Source organism: Puntigrus tetrazona, chromosome 3, assembly GCF_018831695.1.
Source record: "Puntigrus tetrazona isolate hp1 chromosome 3, ASM1883169v1, whole genome shotgun sequence".
NCBI classification, from domain to species: domain Eukaryota; kingdom Metazoa; phylum Chordata; class Actinopteri; order Cypriniformes; family Cyprinidae; genus Puntigrus; species Puntigrus tetrazona.
This window is the reverse complement of record NC_056701.1, coordinates 28,126,475-28,146,813: the sequence shown is the minus strand read 5'-3', so window position 1 is coordinate 28,146,813 and position 20,339 is coordinate 28,126,475. Positions and strand designations below refer to the sequence as shown.

Genomic DNA, 20,339 nt, shown 5'->3' with positions numbered 1-20,339 from the left:
AATAGCTGTTACTGTGAGAAGCTTTTGCGTTTAAAAAGATGTTTATGTCGAACTCGAGCGGTTCTATTTTCTCTGAGTTTCTATCACGGTAGAAACTAAAAGGTGGACGAGAAGCGCAGGGGCTTCAGGCTAAACTCGTAATATTTTGGACTAAAGACCATTATGGACCAAGAGGCGTCCGTAATGTACTTTACTGCAAAGTATGTAGCGCGTGAAGCCTTTGCGCGCCTAAAATCTGACAGAAAACATGACAACAGTTCATTATACTGCGATAAAAAGAAGCAAACTTTACAAAACAAACGCAGTTTAAAATGTGGCAAAACCGGATGACTGGTCCTTAGTCCGGATGTCAAGCATGTAATTATGCAAACATTCAGGGACGGAACCGGTAAAAAAATCGTTTTCCAGAAAGGAACAAAAACAACACCACACCTTGAAGAGCTTCGCATGCAAACAATAAATAGTAAAGATAATAATAAAATAATACAGATAACATTAACTAAAAACGAATACAATTAGATAATAATATAATAAAAATACAGAGGAAAAATATTACATTTATGGAATGCATCAAAATGTGGAAAAGAAGGCTGCTATTTAGATATTTTCTTTCCTTATGCATAAAATACTTCCCAACAAATAATACAATTTGAACAATATGAATAAATAAATGAACATATATTACACACACAAACATAAAATACATATAATGGGGGTTCTCTTTTGCTAGTAGAAGTTATGAATGGATAGAAACAAAAATTAAGTAGCCCAATAGGCCTTTTTTCACAGTCCGTGTTCAAAACCACAAGCTCCGAGTAGTTGTGTGAAATAACTTCCTCTGTAGCCTGTAGGACAAAGGACAATGCTCGTAGCACAAGATTTTGTGATTCTTTAATGAACAATTCATCATAGATAAAACGTGTTAACAAGTCTTCAGTCATTAATAGGGTAAGACGAAACAAGGGAAAAATGTTGTCATGGTATTCTGTGACACATATTTTATGATTTAATTGGGAAGTATCACAGTACTTTAGGGACAGACCAGCTTTTTCTCCAAAAGCGTAAGAATGCCATACAGTTACTTTTTATTCTGACAGTCCTCTTTAGACATTCTACTAACTATAAGTAACTGTAATTACACGTCAGCTGATTGTCATTCATTTGAATCTCATAACTCTGAGTAGACTGTTAAGATAGGTTTAGTTTACACTCCATAATGTTGTGGTTATTCTCACCTCCTTTGTGTTACTGCGGCAACGACTTATGTATTTGAATCGAATTCCAAAGAGATCCGTTATCAGCCCCACAGAGGAAAATGAAACCAGAACCCGTACTGACCCGCACTGATACAAAGAGAACTATTCAGCTTGATGGTGAAAAAGTAGCTAATATTGTTTCACTTAAAGCACTTTCCTGATGTGCGTGACTGTAACCAGCATAGGAAAAATATGATTCTGCAAATTTCACAACAAAAGACACAAAGTCAAATTCCTGCAACTGTGAACCAAGAGAGAAAGAGATTGCAGGACGGGTAACACAGTGACAACCCAATGTTTATCATACGAGCACAAGCAATCGTGTTCATGATCATACTAATAACTCCTTACTGTTTATCGTCTTAGAGCTCATGTTCTGTCCGGCCCAAAATAAGTTTGTTGTATGTATGAGTTAGATTACAAGGAAACGCCATACATGGCAATGTAATAGAAACTTGTGTATTAACATTAGAGCATGTGATGTCATGTGAACTACCGCCCGATAGCAATAGACAACCGCGGTGAGGTGATTGTTACAGCCACTGTCACAGCCCTAATATGTACATAATCTAGACAATGATTAGTTCTGCAAAAAAAAGCTAAGCCAATTTAACACCACGTCTACACCGGAAGCGAGCTGCCAGGTGGGACAAATCCCTGACAGAAAACTGCTGGCGTGTGCCATTTATAGCGTGCTAACAAATTTCAAATTATTTCCAGGTCGCTTTATCAGTCACTTTTTAGTCAGTGTAGACTATAGCTACTGCAGCAAACAGGTGCATCTCAATAAATTAAAATGCCATGGAAAAGCTTGTTTATTTCAGTTTGTGTATTGGACTGTTGCCCAGTGGTTTAAAGTCCTCTTTTCAGATGAGAGCAAGCTGTATTTCATTTGGAAACTAAGAGTGGAGAAGCTCATAGCCCAAGTTGCTTGAAATCCAGTGTTAAGTTTCCAATTCATTGTCGAATTGAGGCAGTAATTAAAGCAAAAGGAGCCTCTACCAAGTAGTCAATGTGTGTACAGTAAATGAATATAATTTTCAGAAGACCAATAATTCAATGAAAATGCTTTTTTTTTTTCTTTTTTTTTTTAAATTATTGGTCTTATGAAGTATTCTCATTTGTTGAGATAGTGAATTGGTGAATTAGTTGTAAAACATTTTTGAAAAAATACAGAATGACAGTGGCGATGATCATGCATAACTGTGCAGAAACATTGAGAACAGAGGCAACAGAGAAACAGTGTGCACTTTACCTGCAGCTAACATGCCACTGACATGCTGAATGATGGAGTCTTTTGAGAACGGTGACTAAAACTGTGGTAATGTGTGAAAATATTAGCAGTATTAGCAGTGTAAGCAAGATTAGCGGCAACCAAGCTGCTGATGCTATAGTATTACAAGCTGATAATGGTGGACTCAGTGTATTTTCTCTGTTTCTATGTACAGGCCTGAAGTCTTTCATCTAGGGGAAAAAGAGAAGCAGAACAGTCTGTGAAATGAGTGTTTATAAGGAGAGAGAGGAGGGTGCTCATGTTTACACTCAACAAGCAGCATCTCCAGAATTCAGCTGTGTGTCTATGAAAAGTAACATCTCCATGCCTCACCCCCCTAATCTCAGTGATGTTGACACTCAGAGAGCAACATCTCCAGAATTCAGCTGTGTGTCCATAAAGAGTAACATCTCCATGCCTCACCCCTAATCTCAGTGATGCTGTCACTCAGAGAGCAGCACCTCCTGGATATAGCAGTGTGTCCATGAATAGTAACATCTCCATGCCTCACCCCCCTAATCTCAGTGATGTTGACACTCAGAGAGCAGCACCTCCTGGATATAGCAGTGTGTCTATGAAAAGTAACATCTCCATGCCTCACCCCCCTAATCTCAGTGATGCTGTCACTCAGAGAGCAGCACCTCCTGGATATAGCAGTGTGTCCATGAAAGTAACATCTCCATGCCTCACCCCTAATCTCACTGATGGGCCTGCTGAGACTTTTGACCCTGTGTGAGTATCATGAAGTTGGATGTATTTTTTTTAGTCACTTAACTGTTTTAACACAGTTACACACCTGCATGATCTCTTAAACGAAACAAAGAATCTTACTTCAGTTAACCTCATCTCTGTCTGTTCTTGCCATGAGGGTTTTAGCATTTCCAGTTTTCATGTGACAGCAGCAGTTTACAAAATATAGTCTGTCACATGGACGGAATAACTTATCAGATAATGGGGTCAAACAAGCGATCAACAAAGTAGACATGAAACCGTAATATTGTTGTGAATAGGGTAGTGGTCAAACAACAGAAATATAGCAAAATATGAGAAATGCAGAAATGTTTATTACCATAATTATCCAAAATCATGTGCGACCATATAGACATGGTATAGTATATATGTACAGCTTCTGAATTGGCCTGCTAAACTACTATATTTTCTATATTTGTACTCAATACTTGGCAGGGGGTCCTTTTGCTTTAAATCAGTTTTTGGCACTGCTGAAGTGGTATGGAAGCCCAGGTTTCTTTGACAGTGGCCTTCATCTTTTTCATCTGGTCATCTGCATTTTTTGGTCTTTTTTTCTTATTTTTCTCTTGACTATAAGTCTAATGAGATTTCTAGTCAGTCATGCACACGAACACCATACCCATTTAAACAACTTTTGGTGCTTTTGGCAGTGTGTGCAGGTTTTCAAAAAACACAAAGGACCAAAGCTGGCAAATGTTATTGCACCCCAAATAATCATAGAAACGTAACACTTCATGCAACTTGCTCAACAGTCTAGTTCTTCACCTTAGCCCAGGTAAGATGCCTCTGGCATTGTCTGTGGTTTAGGAGTGAGAGAGAGGTGATCCGAGGGATGGACAGTGGGCCAGATCCATGTAATGTACCCAGGAACAATGGCAGTAAGGAATTCCTGGATGGGACTGACAGAGTTGAGGGCCTGGGGCGCCGGTAGGGCAGGAGGCGGCAGAGCAGGAGGCAAGGGGTAAGCCGGGAGAGCAAGAGGAACGGCAGGAGAGGGTTCAGGAGTGGGCTTCCAGGCTGGAATGGGCTCTGGAGAAGATTCTAAGAACTCTCAGACTAGAGCAGGTTCATGTGTGGACTCTGGGCTCTTGAGAGTGGATTCAGAGGTGGACTCTGAGGATTCCTGGACAGGAGCGAAAACAGGAAGCCTTAATAGGGTCAGCAAAGCATGTAGATTATGTGGAGCTGGTAGTACAAGGATACTGGGTGGGCCTGGAAGGCAAGGAGCCTGGGAGAGATTGGCTGTTCCACTTCTGGAATCGAGACCAGATGCCATCTAGCTTCTTCTTGTCCTTAGCTATTCAGTAGGAGTCACTCGGTCAGAATTAATAGGAAGGTCTCTATGGAAGGGTTTAGAGAGACCAGGTGTTGCCTACAATTCTGAATGGCCCAAGTACTTTACAAATACCCCAAATGTCAATAATTCTGAATTCTGAATCTCTGACTGAGGCAAATTGTCATCCAGACATGAGCTAAAGAGTTTCTTGAGAGCCTCGTCTTCATAGCCCAGCCATGCTGCTATTGTCCAGATGAACTGGGCGAAGGCCCCATCTCCTCTCCTAGTTGACTTTGGGACAACAGTTGTTGCAGCCAAGCCACTTACTCCTTCACTATGGTGAGAGGAGAAATCGTGAATTCAGAAGAGAAATAATAAAAACAGGAAAAACTGCTGGATCTTGTACACTCAAACAAAAGATCCTTTTGCAGCACGTTCAAAGTCAGAGTTCAAAATCAGAGCCAGAGAAGCAAGACACTGGGTAACATTAAACATTGCAGCAACATGAAACAAAAGATTGGAGTATATAAAGGCTATTGCTAATAAATAGATAACAGACAATTGGTGGTGGTCAGACAATTAGATTTCATAGAGTATGGGAGATGCAGTACAGAACAAACAAACAAAAGCGTCTCGCCTGGGCTAAAGACTGGACTGCTGCTAAATGGTTAAAAGTTTCCTGATGAAAGGAATTTTTTTTATTTCATTTGGAAATTTGGGCCACAGAGTCTGGAGGAAGAGAGGAGAGGCACAGAGTCCACATTGCTTAAGGTTCAGTGTAAAGTTTCCACAGTCAGTGATGATTTGGGGTGCCATGTCATCTGCTGGTGTTGGTTCATGCTTCCTGCTGCTGACCACCTTTATGGAAATGCAGATTCCTTTTTCCAACAGGACTGCTACCTGGTTGAAGGACCGTGGTATCCCTGTTCTTAATTGACAAGCAAACTCGCCTGACCTGAATCTGTGGGGTATTGTAAAGAGGAAGATGCGTTATACCAGACCCAGGAATGCAGAAGAGCTGAAGGCCACTATCAGAGCAACCTTGGCTCTCACAACAACTGAGCAGTGCCATAGACTTATGCAAAAGGAGCACCAATTAAGCAATGAATGCTGTGCATGTTCATACCTTTCATGCTCATACTTTTCAGTAGGCCAAGATTTCTAAAAATCCTTTCTTTGTATTGGTCTTAAGTAATATTCAAATTTTCTGAAATACTGAATTTGGGATTTTCATTAGTTGTCAGTTATAATCATCAAAATGAAAAGAAATAAACATTTGAAATATATCGGTCTTTGTGTAATGAATAAATATAGTATATATATTTATATATATATTTCACTTTTTGAATGGAATTAGTGAAAAAATCTACTTTTTATGATATTTTAATTATATGACCAGCACTTGTATGTATGTGTTATATTTTTACACAATAATTAAGGATGAGTAAGGGTCTGCTGACCAAAATAATTCATAATCTATGTATTAAAAACATGTTTCTAAATGTGGTTATGTTGTGAGTTCAGATAAGATTATTTAATATTCAGAGACACTTAAATGTTTTCTCTGTTTTGATAAAATCTTAATATATTTTCAGTGGTTTGAGAGCTGATCACATCAGATATGTGTCCTGTCAAAACTGCATGTCACCATACTGTCACTGTCACTTTAGTCATCATGACACAGAAACATCTCAGCAGCTCGATTGTCGTCAACCAGTGCTTGATGATCTTCGGAAAGTCAAAACCCAGCACAAAACCAGCATGAAGAACAAGTATGAGAGCTTGTTTGAGGGAATCAGACTACAAAAGAATCAAACCCTCCTGAACAGAATTTACACACAGCTATACATCATAGAGGGAGAGAGTGAAGGAGTGAATGAAGAACATGAGGTGCTACAGATGGAGAAAAGTTACAGGACACTCCAAGACACTCCAGTAAATTGCAATGACATCTTCAATCTTTCACCCAAACCAGGAAATAAGGAGTTGAGAAGAGAGAAGAAAGGCAAAATCAAGACTGTTCTTACTAAAGGCATCGCTGGAATTGGAAAAACTGTCTCTGTGCAGAAGTTCATTCTGGACTGGGCCGAGGGAAAAGCCAATCAGGATGTAGATTTCATGTTTGTGCTTACATTTAGAGAACTGAACCTGATTAAAGATCATCAGTACAGTCTTCACAGACTTCTGCTGGACTTTTATCCTGAACTTCAGTATCTGGACTCAAAGATTTATGAGGAATGTAAAGTTGTGTTCATCTTTGATGGTCTGGATGAAAGCAGAATCTCACTAATATTTTCAGATAGTCAGAAAGTTTCTGATGTGACTGAGATTTCATCAGTTGGTCTGTTGATGTCAAACCTCATGAAAGGAGATCTGCTTCCCTCTGTTCTCATCTGGATCACCACCAGACCAGCAGCAGCCAATCAGATCCCCTTCAACTACATTAACCGTGTGACAGAAATTCGGGGATTCAATGACCCTCAGAAGGAGGAATATTTCAGGAAGAGAATCAGTGACAAGCATCAAGCCAGCAGAATCATCTCAAACATCAGAAGAGCAAAAAGTCTCCACATCATGTGTCACATCCCAGTCTTCTGCTGGATCTCAGCCACTGTGCTTCAAAACATCCTGAAACAAGATCTAAGTGCAGAAATACCTCAAACTCTGACTGAAATGTACATCTACTTCCTGATCATTCAAACAAACATGAGGAACCAGAAGTATGAAAAAAGACATCCAGAGAAACTCCTGCAGTCCAACACAAAAGTGATTGTGAAACTTGCTGAACTGGCTTTCAATCAGCTGATGAAGGGCAATGTGATGTTTTATGAGGAAGACCTGACTGAGAGCGGCATAGATGTCACTGAGGCCTCAGTGTATTCTGGGATCTGTACTGAGATCTTTAGGGAGGAGTCTGTGATATATCACAGGAAGGTTTACAGCTTTGTGCATCTAAGCTTTCAAGAGTTTTTGCAGCACTGTATGTGCTTTACTGCTGCTTACACAAAATCAGTGAGGTTCTGAAAATGTTCCTGACAGAGACTCAGTGTGAAAATGTTCCTCTGGATTTGTGTCTGAAGGGTGCAATAAATAAAGCCTTGGAGAGTAAAAATGGACACCTGGATCTTTTCCTTCGATTTCTTCATGGCATCTCACTGGAGTCCAATCAGAGACTCTTACAGGATGTACTGATACACACCGAGAACAACCCAGAGAGCATCAAGAAAATAATCAACAACCTCAAACAAAGTCAACAATACAATGTCAGTCCTGAAAGGTGGATAAACCTGACACACTGCTTGATTGAGATGAAGGATAAGTCAGTGTTTGAAGAAATGCAGGCATTTTTAAACTGTGAAACAAAAAGAGAAGATCTTACTCCTGTTCAATGCTCAACTTTGGCAAACATAATCCTGATGTCAGAGGAGGTGCTGGATGAGCTAGACCTCAATAAATACAACATCAAATCAGAAGAGGGCAGATGGAGACTGGTACCTGCTGTGAGGAACTGCAGAAAAGCTGTGTAAGTGTGAAAATAAGTTTACCACAAGCTGGGATGGAAGTTTGATGTGTTATATTATTGTTTCTGTTCATGAGCATACATGCTAAGTGATGTTTCTAATCTCAAGTAATCAATGCAATTATGTTTTTGTTTGTTTGATTGTTTGGTTTTTGGACTATTTTGATAGATTATTTTTGAATTTAAAAATACAAAAACAGACAATGTTTTTTGCACATTTCGGACTGTATCTTAAAATGGAATGTTGCAACCTCTGGCTCATTTTGCCAGATCGTACAAAGCTCCTTCTTCTGACAAGCACAGTCAGATCTGATTTTCCATCTCATGCAGTGTATTGTGATTGGCCAAATACCACAAGCACACAAGTATATAATGTTGTAGAATAAATCATTATAACGCACTAAAGAAAAGAAAAAATAGAAATCACGTCATATGACCCTTTTAAGATTTACTTGTAAATTACAGCCAAGTTGTACATAATATCGTTTTAGTTAAATCAGGTTATTATTTGAATTTTGGAAGAGACAAGAGACTTCTCAAATCTGTCATGGGTATGTCAGCACTGCACATTTTGGGTGTCTCCTCATTCAACACATCTTATTAGTAGATATTGCAAGAATTGAGTGTGATTGATTGAAAGACTTAAGTATATACAGTAATGAGAGTCCCCAGGAGAGGTTTCAGAAGCACGTAAATAAGTAAATCTTTTGGTCTGGTGGGGACATCAGCATAGTATCATGCCTTTTACCTTAGTCCTTGCTTTTTTCAGATTTTTAGACTGTGATCTCTCTGATCAGCACTGTGAAATCGTGGCTTCAGCTTTACAGTTATCAAATTCCCCTCTGAGACAGCTGGACCTGAGTAACAATCACCTGCAGGATTCTGGAGGGAAACTGCTTGCTGCTGGTCTGAAGAGTCCAAACTGTAAACTCAACGTGTTGAGGTTTGTTTCACATAGTTTTTTTTGTTTGTGTTTTTTCCGTTTTAATGTTAATAATTGCAGATGCCAAGACTTTCAGTCATGAAGAAGCAAGATGCACAGAAGAAAGGCTTCTGTTCTACATTGTTAAACTAAACTCATTATATGCCATTATATGTGAGTAATTAATGCCCGTGAACTGCAGCAATGACCACTACTTCCAACATTAAAAAACAGGTTGTGAAAAGGTACTAATATTGTCAATAATGTTTATTTTCTTACAGAGACCAATTTTTTTCATTCAATAACACTTAAATTTATCGTCAGAATTTTTTTATGCTCAAATGGTTCCTCGAAGGAATAAGATGCATACTAACCACACTCTGAATCCGCTGTGTAATTTGTCCAATGGATTGGTGAGACATCAGGGCAGGTGACGTTAGAGACCAGAAAGCTTAAAAGCATGTGTGCAGATACCGGCGTCAGTCTCTGGCAAGAAGTAAATGCCAACTAGGATTCCGGGAGTGTGGCAAGGAGAACCAGTGTTTTGTTCCTTACGTAATGTGGAGATATTCCTTTTTAGGAACTCAAGCTGCATCTCTGTGCCATTATCGTAGCTGTGGACTACTATTCTTTAATAATGGCAATGACTTTTAGAACTGTATTGTTATCTTTATAACCTTAGCTGTCATGCTTGGGGTGAACAGGCCTTTAATCACTTTCACTATAACCAGTAATGTTAATGCTCGTCACACTTTTTAAAAAGGCTTTCTTGACTTTTAGAGAGGAATGCTTGTGTGTTAGAGAGATAAGGGTTCAATTTAATGTAAGAAACTGATAGGATACTGGTTTTATTTGGTCAAAATTAAGTAAATTAAGCACACATTTGCTTATATGGGTTCTCTTTCTAGACATGAGCTCTGTGTGTCTGTATGTGCTTCATAACCATAGTGCAGTTCAGGGGGCATGCACTGGTTGCTGTCATGACTGTTATGCCAATGACTGTAAACAAGAATCGTTTATATGAATCTTTGAAGTTTTATACTAATCCTTCTGTTATTTAAATATCTGTATCTGAAATAATGAAGTGTAGTTAAAGACTGTTTGCATTACTCTTTCTGGTTAAGTAGCTGATTTGAATGTATTTTACATCATAAGCGTCAGTGGAGCATGAGTAGCATGTGTCACTGTCCATATTAGTGAATGACACACATCACAATTGCAATGATGGCTCTCCGACTCATTAACATGGGCAGCAACAAAACATGCTTTCAGGAATAAGATTGTGTGGGTGTTTGAATTTAATTAACAAATAATGGTGCAGCTCTAAATAAACATAACCAGACCATAAACCTACTGTTGTTGTAGATTGTCTGCCTGTTTGTTGAAAGAAGAAGGTTGTGATGCTCTGTCTTCAGCTCTGTGTTCAAACACCTCACACCTGAGAGAGCTGGATCTGAGCTACAATCACTTAGGAGATTCAGGAGTGACCGCTACTCTTTGGCAGTCTCAACCATCCAAACTGCTTAATGGGCAAACTCAAGTATGTTGAATTTTCCTGTTTAATCTGAATTTATGGACTAGACATTTTGCTTGTAAATCCAGGAAAATTGTCAACCATCTTTACTTTTATAGTGACATTAGATAACCAAGGAAGTTTTTAATTTTAATAGGGACACAAGCACCCCAGCGGGCATTATTTACATTTACATTTATTTGTTTGGCTGATGTTTATATCTAAAGTGACTTACAATTCAAGATTTCAAAAAGAAATTAATTATATGATGTAAATAAACTGATGAAAAACCTCCTAATATAAATTTTTTTCATTTCAGATTAGTACAAACTATAAGAGAATTACAGTCTATCCTAAAAATGTTGTGCAAAAGTTTTAATGCAAACTAGCACATATGAATGGTTTTTGCAGTGTGTTGTTAGAAGGTCAACCAGACATCAAAGACTGCACCAAGAATTCTCACCGAACTTGTTGGGGTCATTGTTGGTGAAATCATGCTGTAGAGTCGGAGTGGCAGGGAAGACAGAGAAGATCAGTCTTTGCCAGATTATAACCAGAGTGTTCTCTTTTTTCAGTTTGGCAGGCTGTAATCTCACTGATCAGCACTGTGAAATAGTTTCTTCTGCTCTAAAATCATCACACTCACTGAGAGAGCTGGATCTGAGTAACAATGACCTGCAAGATTCAGGAGTGAAGCTGCTCTGTCCTGGACTGAAGAGTCCAAACTGTCAACTCCACATACTGAAGTGCGTGAGGTCTGTGTAAAATAACATTATGCAAGCACAGCATAAGAGATGAGAGGACAAGAACTAAAATAATACCACACTATATATTTTTGGCAGTTTCAGCTTGAAACACAGACTTTAATTAATGGATTCTTATTGTAAAGTGTTACCAGACAGTAAGCCTGTAAAGAATCAGAGCATTTTAATCACTGCCTAAGGCATGTTGTAGGACAAATTAAAACATAAAAATGTTAAAAAAATTTTCACACAAAAATAGATGGAATATTATAGTGTTGGTGCTGTAATTGTGTTGGTGTTCAAACCATTGCAAATTCAAAAGTGTTTGAAAAGTATTCGCTCACCTGCCTTGACTCGCATATAAGCTTAAGTGACATGCCATTCCTAATCCATAAGGTTAAATATGACGTCAGTCCACCCATTGCAGCTATAACTTATTCAACTCTTCTGGGAAGGCTGTCCACAACATTTAGGACTGTGTTTATGGCAATTTTTGACCATTATTCATAAAAGTGCTTTTTTAGGTCCCACGCTAATGTTGGACGAGAAGGCATGGCTCTCTGTCTCCACTATAATTCATCCCCAAGGTTGATCTTGGTTGATCACTAATTTTAAGTCAACTTACTGTCCTTGTAGGTTATCTGCCTGTATGGTGACAGCAGAAGGTTGTGCTGCTCTGTCTGCAGCTCTGGGTTCAAACCCCCCTCACACCTGAGAGAGCTGGATCTGAGCTACAATCATCCAGGAGATTCAGGAGTGAAGCTGCTCTCTCAAACACTCAATCATCTGGAAAAACTCAAGTAAGTTTAACAATAATAATTATACTGTATAATGTATGCTGCAAATATTTCTGTTTATTGAATGAAACACGTTTTACCTCTTATCCAGACACTGTTTTGCTGAGTCTATGAGAGCATTATACCGTATATCACTTAAACAGATTGTGTTTTTGTTGTGCTGTAAGTCTATTTACATTGGCAGCTTTCGACTACTAAGTGAAGCTATAGCCATAGACTTCCACAAGTAATTAGGAGAATTTATCAAAGCATAAGCAGCAGTCAGTGTTGCTGTGTTTGATGGCTGCAGTAGGTGAATGATCAAAGAAAAACATTGTAGTTATAGGAATTAATTTTCCTTGGAACAAATGAAGTCGTGTTACTTTACTCAGAGCAAATTCATATCATAAAGACAAGCCTATATGTCAATTAAGAAATTGTTGAGCACTTCTTGTCAATTCTTGTCAAAAAAAGTTAAAACAAGAGCATGTTTCATTCATTCTTAATAATTATTTAAAAAAATAATACAATTTGGCCAATCTTTTAAAATATATAATTTTTAAATATAAAAACAAATACTAATACAAGTACCAGTGCTAGAACATAAATGAAAACTTAGTTGGCAATTTAAACAAATTTAAAATAAAATGTGCATGTGAGTCCACATGCAAACACACAAACACACACACACACTTTGGTTTACAGGGAGCATAGGAGTAATGGTTTTTATACTGTACAAACTCTATGTGGTATTACCCTACACTTAACCCTACCCTTACAGGAAAAGAAAAAAAGAAAAAAAACAAAACAAAGCACTCCCTTAATGATGTGCTTTCAACAGCGCTCTAAAAGATGTACAAGGACAGGATTTACTATAGAATTCTATAAAGTTCTCATTATAATGATTATGGCATTAATGTTTAGTCAAGTCAAGTCAAGTCTGCTTAATTGTCAGTTCTGTATGAGTGTATTCTTTTACTGCAACATTCAGTCTGTTCAAATGTGTAGAATAATTACATAATTTAAGATATGGAGGCAGAAAATGTATAGCCTATATTTATAACATTTATTAATGTTAGAATCACAGGAATATCATGTGTTCGTGTTTAATAGTGCTAAATGAATTCAACTGACATTGACATAGTTTACATGATTCAGTTCAGTCTCAATGAATAACTTATTAGCAATGACTGCCACCTACTTGGGGTATTGATTTTAATTTTAACAATATTCTTTTATTATGAATTTGATTTTAATGTTTTAGACTTCAAATATCAAAACATTTAGCATTTTTAAAAGCGGGTTAGCATTCTATGTCCCTCTGAGCTGTGTTAAACTGTGTGTTAAATATTTTCTAATTATCTGTGACAAATAAGACTGATAGCCATACATACAACCACCAGAGGAACCCCTACCTGTTCTTTACTGGTTAACAATTCTGCCTAGTGTTTTGGATTTGTTGTTAATGCCTAGTGTTATTAAACTTCCTGCATTTGGATCTAAACGGCCTTCATTTAGGGTCTCTTACATCACGAAGACTATTGGAAGATGATTTTCGCAAGGTTGCTGAATTTAATCACCAGGGCATTGAATTGACATTGGAGATCCAAAGAAATATGAATCCTAAAGCAACTTTGAAGGAATTCAAGGATGAACTGGCTCAAAATGAGAAGTACCAACGGAAAATAAATGAAATCCAAAGGAAGTCGAGTTGTTGGAAAGTTGCCAGAGTTGTAGTTACCGTTTTTCTAAATATTTGTGAAGATTTCTATTGATTTAATGAGCACAAAGGCTTGAATACCACCCAGCAGTCAACTGCAATCTTCACACACCTCAATGCGATGACTTCCTTTCATGTAGATCATCAAATGATCTGTTTTGACAACACATGTAATTGGTTTCTCTAGTGCCACTGGAACTTCTGAGTTCGCAGTGCGAATGCAACCAGAAAAACGGCCCAAGGGAAATTACCTGTAGTTCCTATAACTTAGTTCCTGGACCTAGGCAGTGCGATTGATTTTAATGCATACCTGCTAGCCAATGAGAATTGAGTACTTAGACAGACCAGAAAAAAAAAAAGACAAAAGACAAAAAGAGCAAAACGGTGCAACAGGTAACGTAGGATATATAAGATGAGTTTCAGTTCATTTTTGTTATTTATTTTTTCACAGAAAGGAAACTTAAATGGCAGAAAGCGATATCTATCTGTTTTCTTTTATTTTATAAATGCACAAAGTATCAAACAAATAAAAACAGACCTTTATACAGTGATGCATTATTGTTAAGAAAGTAAGTGTTTAAAGTTGAAAGATTCTGCTGGTTAGGACACAGCTTAAGTGATAACGTCAGGTTCAATAATAAAACAACAATAAAACAGGAGAATAGATGTTGAATGGATATTTGAACTTATTTGCATGCTGTTATTGTAAAAAACACAAAAAAAAACATAAAAAAAAAAACTGTAAAATTCTGGCTGCTGGGTTACTGGAAAAAAAAAACGTTCCTTTGACTATCATATTAAATTATTAAAAAGACTACAATGCTGTTCCATCACACTTATTACTTAATCTTGAATTATTACATTCATAAACTTCTGTGCACACCTTATTTAAACTTTATAAAATATTGTATCACAACATTGTCACTAACATAGCAGGATGCATATTAAGTAACTTTACATTGCCAAAAACAGTATACACACTTGTGACCCACTCGGAAGTTGCAACATTGTATTTTAAGACACAAGTCGTTAATGTGGTATGACGAGTCAGCTACCTCTTCCTTGATTGTCATCATCGCCACGTTCTTTATCCGCCGCTTGCCCTTCACTAGGCTTCTGACCGGAGGGTGTGTGAGAGGAGGGGCATGGTATTGGACAGGTCTGGCAATGTGTGACGAGGCACACCTGAAGCGAATCAAGCCTCGTCACTGCCGCAGTTAAATGCTGAGCGCACTTCTCCTCATGAGACCGGTCTCTTCCTCGTGCATGCATGCTGCTGTCCTCGTGGGTCCAGGAAGGGTGCTTAAGGGAATCCTCATACCGCCAGAGATGCGAGCCATCAGACCCGTAGTTCCGCGACGACTGCACACATTACCGCGATGGGTCAGGATGGTGGGCTGTTCATCCCCTTTGATTGTGGTTCAAAGGATGTCAGATGAAGTCATGGGACGGAAGCCGCCCATCTCACCACCCCGGACCAGAAAGGGGTGTATGCGGCTGCGGACTCCGCCTCTTACCTGGACCCTTCCCCTGAACACTGCCCTACCTGCACTCCCCCTGCAGCACGACGAGGACACCAGTTCCCCTTTTATGTTGGACACTTTCCTGGACACTTTATTTTGTATTTTTATTAATAAAAAGCCTCTCCAACTCATGGAAAAGGCAAAGTTAGAGGTTGGCACAGGAAAACGCTTCATAGAGAGGAAACTCAAAACTTGGCAGGGATCAGAAACAGACAGCAGCTTTAAATAGACAGGGTGATTAAATTTTTATAAAATCTAAGAGGATATTTTTGTGGCCACAGAAAATGCCTTACAGTATCAATGCATCAAAGCATGTAGCAAGGTTTTAAATCGTTAAAAGGGACATTCATTTGCAAGGCAGAACAAGAAACTTGTGTAGTTTGTGCACAACTAAACGCTAATTCACACACAAACTGAACACACAAGCATAAATACACAATAAAGTGCAAAGAATGATTGATGTTAAATGATTTGGGTCAGGAAAAGCAGAGAATAAAACTATGGAGAGTCAGTTAACCACACTGTAAACCATCAGCACCATTTATAACAAGGTCTATAGCTAGTACTAAACTTCTGTTTAGGTTAGTTAAATATATGATACTTGCATTGCCTCATTGGTGAGGGTTCATATGCAGGCTCAGATAACAGTCTTGATGGTTCCAAGGTTTCAAACTTGCACTTAAATTCTTTCGGTTTGAAGAGTGATGTCCAAAGATGTCCTGACTCATGTGGATTCAGAGTTTCTTCTCAGGTAGAAGGTGAAAAGAACTAAGAGGGATATCGCTGAGATCCAAGTATCTTTGGTTAAACCTCTGGGGTTCGAGGTGATTTTAGGGCTTTTAGATGTTTTGCCAAGCCCTGACATTTGTGCTTTTACAGACGTGGACAAAATTGTTGGTACCCTTCGGTCAATGAAAGAAAAAGTCACAATGGTCACAGAAATAACTGTTATCTGACAAAAGTAATAATAAATAAAAATTCTATAAATGTTAACCAATGAAAGTCAGACATTGTTTTCAACCATGCTTCAACAGAATTATTTAAAAAAATAAACTCACGAAACAGGCATGGACAAAAATGATGGTACCCCTAGAAAACACTGAAAATAATGTGACCAAAGGGACATGTTAATTCAAGGTGTGTCCACTAATTAGCATCACAGGTGTCTACAACCTTGTAATCAGCCATTGGGCCTATATATATGGCTCCAGGTAATCACTGTGTTGTTTGGTGATATGGTGTGTACCACACTCGACATGGACCAGAGGAAGCAAAGGAAAGGGAGTTGTCTCAAGAGATCAGAAAGAAAATTATAGACAAGCATGTTAAAGGTAAAGGCTATAAGACCATCTCCAAGCAACTAGATGTTCCTGTGACTACAGTTGCACATATTATTCAGAAGTTTAAGATCCATGGGACTGTAGCCAACCTCCTGGACGGGCCAGCAGGAGGAAAAATTGATGACAAATCTAAGAGACGGATAATCCGAATGGTAACAAAAAGAGCCTAGAAAGACTTCTAAAGAGATTCAAGGTGAACTTCATGCTCAAGGAACATCAGTGTCAGATCGCACCATCCGTCGTTGTTTGAGCCAAAGTGGACTACATGGGAGACGCACCAAGGAGGACACCATTGTTGAAAATGAATCATAAAAAAGCAAGACTGGAATATGCCAAACTACATGTTGACAAGCCACAAAGCTTCTGGGAGAATGTCCTGTGGACAGATGAGACAAAAATCGAAGTTTTGCCAAGGCACATCAGCTGTATGTTCACAGACGAAAAAATGAAGCATATCAAGAAAAGAACACTGTCCCTACTGTGAAACATGGAGGAGGCTCTGTTATGTTCTGGGGCTGCTTTGCTGCGTCTGGCACAGGGTGTCTTGAATCTGTGCAGGGTACAATGAAATCTCAAGACTATCAAGGAATTCTAGAGAGAAATGTACTAGCCAGTGTCAGAAAGCTTGGTCTCAGTCGCAGGTCATGGGTCTTGCAACAGGACAATGACCCAAACACACCGCTAAAAACACCCAAGAATGGCTAAGAGGAAAAAATTGGACTATTGTAAAGTGGTCTTCTATGAGCCCTGACCTCAATCCTATTGAGCATCTTTGGAAGGAGCTGAAACATGCAGTCTGGAAAAGGCACCCTTCAAACTGACACAACTGGAGCAGTTTGCTCATGAGGAGGTGGGCCAAAATACCTGCTGAGAGGTGCAGAAGTCTCATTGACAGTTACAGGAAGCGTTTGATTGCAGTGATTGCCTCAAAAGGTTGTTGCGCAACAAAATATTAAGTTAGGGTACCATCATTTTTGTCCAGGTCTGTTTCATGAGTTTATTTTTTTTAATAATTCTGTTGAAGCATGGTTGAAAAAAACAATGTCTGACTTTCATTGGTTAACATTTATAGAATTTTATTTATTATTACTTTTCAGATTTCAGATTAAAGTTATTTCTGTGACCATTGTGAGTTTTTCTTTCATTGACCAAAGGGTACCAACAATTTTGTCCACGCCTGTATAACACACTATTGGTCAACATTAAATTATTTATATTCAAAGTACAAACTGTGCTACATTAATATGTGAAGAAGGTGGATGTACATGTCTGCATTATTTAGAAAAAATGTGTGGTTTGTACATTTTTGGCAAAAACTTGTAGCTGAAATAAGGCCATAAATCTTAGACTGAATAGTTCTGCTCAAAAACTTTGATTTAACCAGTCTAGTAGCCTGTAAATATTTATTTTACTTCTTCACAGAAAACAATATATTGATTTAAATTCAGATTCAGTGATTCTTACCTGAGGGACAAAGGGCTCTTCTCTAATAATGGCCCATCAGTGACTGTGATTTATGGGCAGGTAAGAAAAAACGTGAGGAGATTGAAAACAGGCTTTTTAAAATTAGCTTGTAATTTATTTGCAACACAGTATAATTAAAACATACTTACTGAAAGTCAGATACATTATTGAGCATATTGATCTAATCAAAGTGATATGAACAGACTTCTTCCTGAAAAACTGTTCAACAAGTGAAACCTGTAAACCATACCTGATATCTAAGTGTTTGCTGCTTCTTTTCCATTGATTCAAGAAACAAAATAACAATAATCAGTAGTCAAGCTTGTTTTATCAGAGAATACAGTGTAGTTGAATATCTGATGTTAGTACAGCTACTAGAGGTAAACAGTTTGAAGACCCCTCAATTGAAAGTGTCACGAATTCATCTGTGGAGCAGGTTTCTGATCACTAAAATAAAAAAAACAAAACACAAAGCATGTTAATAGTATTATGTAGCCTTATATATTCATACAGGTGCATCTCAATAAAAAATAACATAAAAAGTAATGAAAAAGTTTTCAAATTGAAACTCATAAATAATTGTCAATCAATCAATCAATCAATCATTTTTATTTATATAGCGCTTTTATAAACACAGGTTGCATCAAAGCACTGTACAGTATAATGACAGGGATATATAGTGACGAGAGTGACCAATTTCTTATTAAATGCAGAGACGGCTCTGTAGTCAATTCAACGATAGTCACTAGAAGTTAAGTGTCCCCAACCAAGCAAGCCAGAGGCGACAGCAGCAAGGAAACAAACCCCATGCATATAGAATGGAGAAAAACCTTGGGAGAAACTAGACTCAGTTGGGCTGCCCTCTCTGACCGGACGCCCAGCACTTAACTCCAGTTCAATTTTAAACGCAGCTGTGTCAGGTAGTGTAAAATGACTTAGTGTGTGCGTGTGTGTGTGTGCATCAGATCTGGTGATCTGTCCACGGGCGATCTAGGTTTTCTGGTCTCTGATGAACATAATCTCTGGGTGCTGATCCACCATCTAGTCTGATACAAACCAAAAACAGATTGAGAAAGAAACAGGACTAATATTAGCGAGATGCTATTCTTTTTACGATGTCACAAGTACATCGTATTTTAGGAGTAGTGTTCCTGGTTCCAGCAAATCTAAGTAATGCAGCCTAAAAATCCTTTAACGGATTTGAATAATAAAAGGTGTGTTGTGTGTTATGTGTAGGCTAAGTTAAAAGATGTGTCTTTAATCTAGATTTAAACTGGCAGAGTGTGTCTGCTTCCAACAGAGTTAGGAGATTGTTCCAGAGTTTAGGTGCTAGATAGGAAATGATCTGTCGCCCGCAGTTGATTTTGATATTCTAGGTATTATCAAATGGCCAGAGTTTTGAGAACGCAGCGGACGGCAGGACTATAATGTGATAAGAGCTCGCTTTCAAGTATTGAGGAGCTAAACCATTCAGGGCTTTATAGGTAATTAATAGATTTTAAAATCTATTCGATGTTTGATAGGAGCCAGTGCAGTGTTGACAGAACCGGGCTAATGTGATCATACTTCCTAGTTCTAGTAAGGACTCTGGCTGCTGTGTTTTGGACTAGCTGAAGTTTGTTTATTAAGCGTGCAGAACAACCACCCAATAAAGCATTGCAATAATCTAACCTTGAGGTCATAAACGCATGAATTAATATTTCTGCATTAGAGGTTGAAAGCATAGGTCGAATTTAGATATATTTTTAAGATGGAAAACGCAGTTTTACAGATGCTAGAAACATGATTTTCTAAAGGAAAGATTATGGGTCAAACAGCACACCTAGGTTCCTAACTGATGATGAAGAATTAACAGAGCAGCCATCAAGTGATAGGCTGTGTTCTAGATTATTATATGTGGGGTTTTTAGGTCCAATTATTAGCACCTCTGTTTTTTCAGAATTTAACATTAAGAAGTTACTCATCATCCAGCTTTTTATATCGACTATGCATTCTGTTAGATTCTCAATTTGGTGTGTATCACCAGGCTGCGCTGAAATATAGAGCTGAGTATCATCAGCATAGCAGTGAAAGCTAAACACCATGACTCCTGATAATATCTCCCAGAGGTAACATGTAAAGGCTGAAAAGTAACGGTCCTAGCACTGAGCCTTGAGGAACTCCATATTTCACTTTTGATCGATATGATACTCTCCTCATTTAATGCCACAAACTGATAGCGTGCAGATAGATATGATGTAAACCATGCTAAGGCGCTCTTCAA

The 20,339-nt window shown here is 38.2% G+C and overlaps 1 pseudogene; it reads left to right on the top strand.

The window, feature by feature from the left end:
• The first annotated feature begins 3,226 nt into the window (after positions 1 to 3,226).
• LOC122335608 lies at positions 3,227 to 12,057 on the top strand (annotated as a pseudogene).
• Positions 12,058 to 20,339: the final 8,282 nt, after the last annotated feature.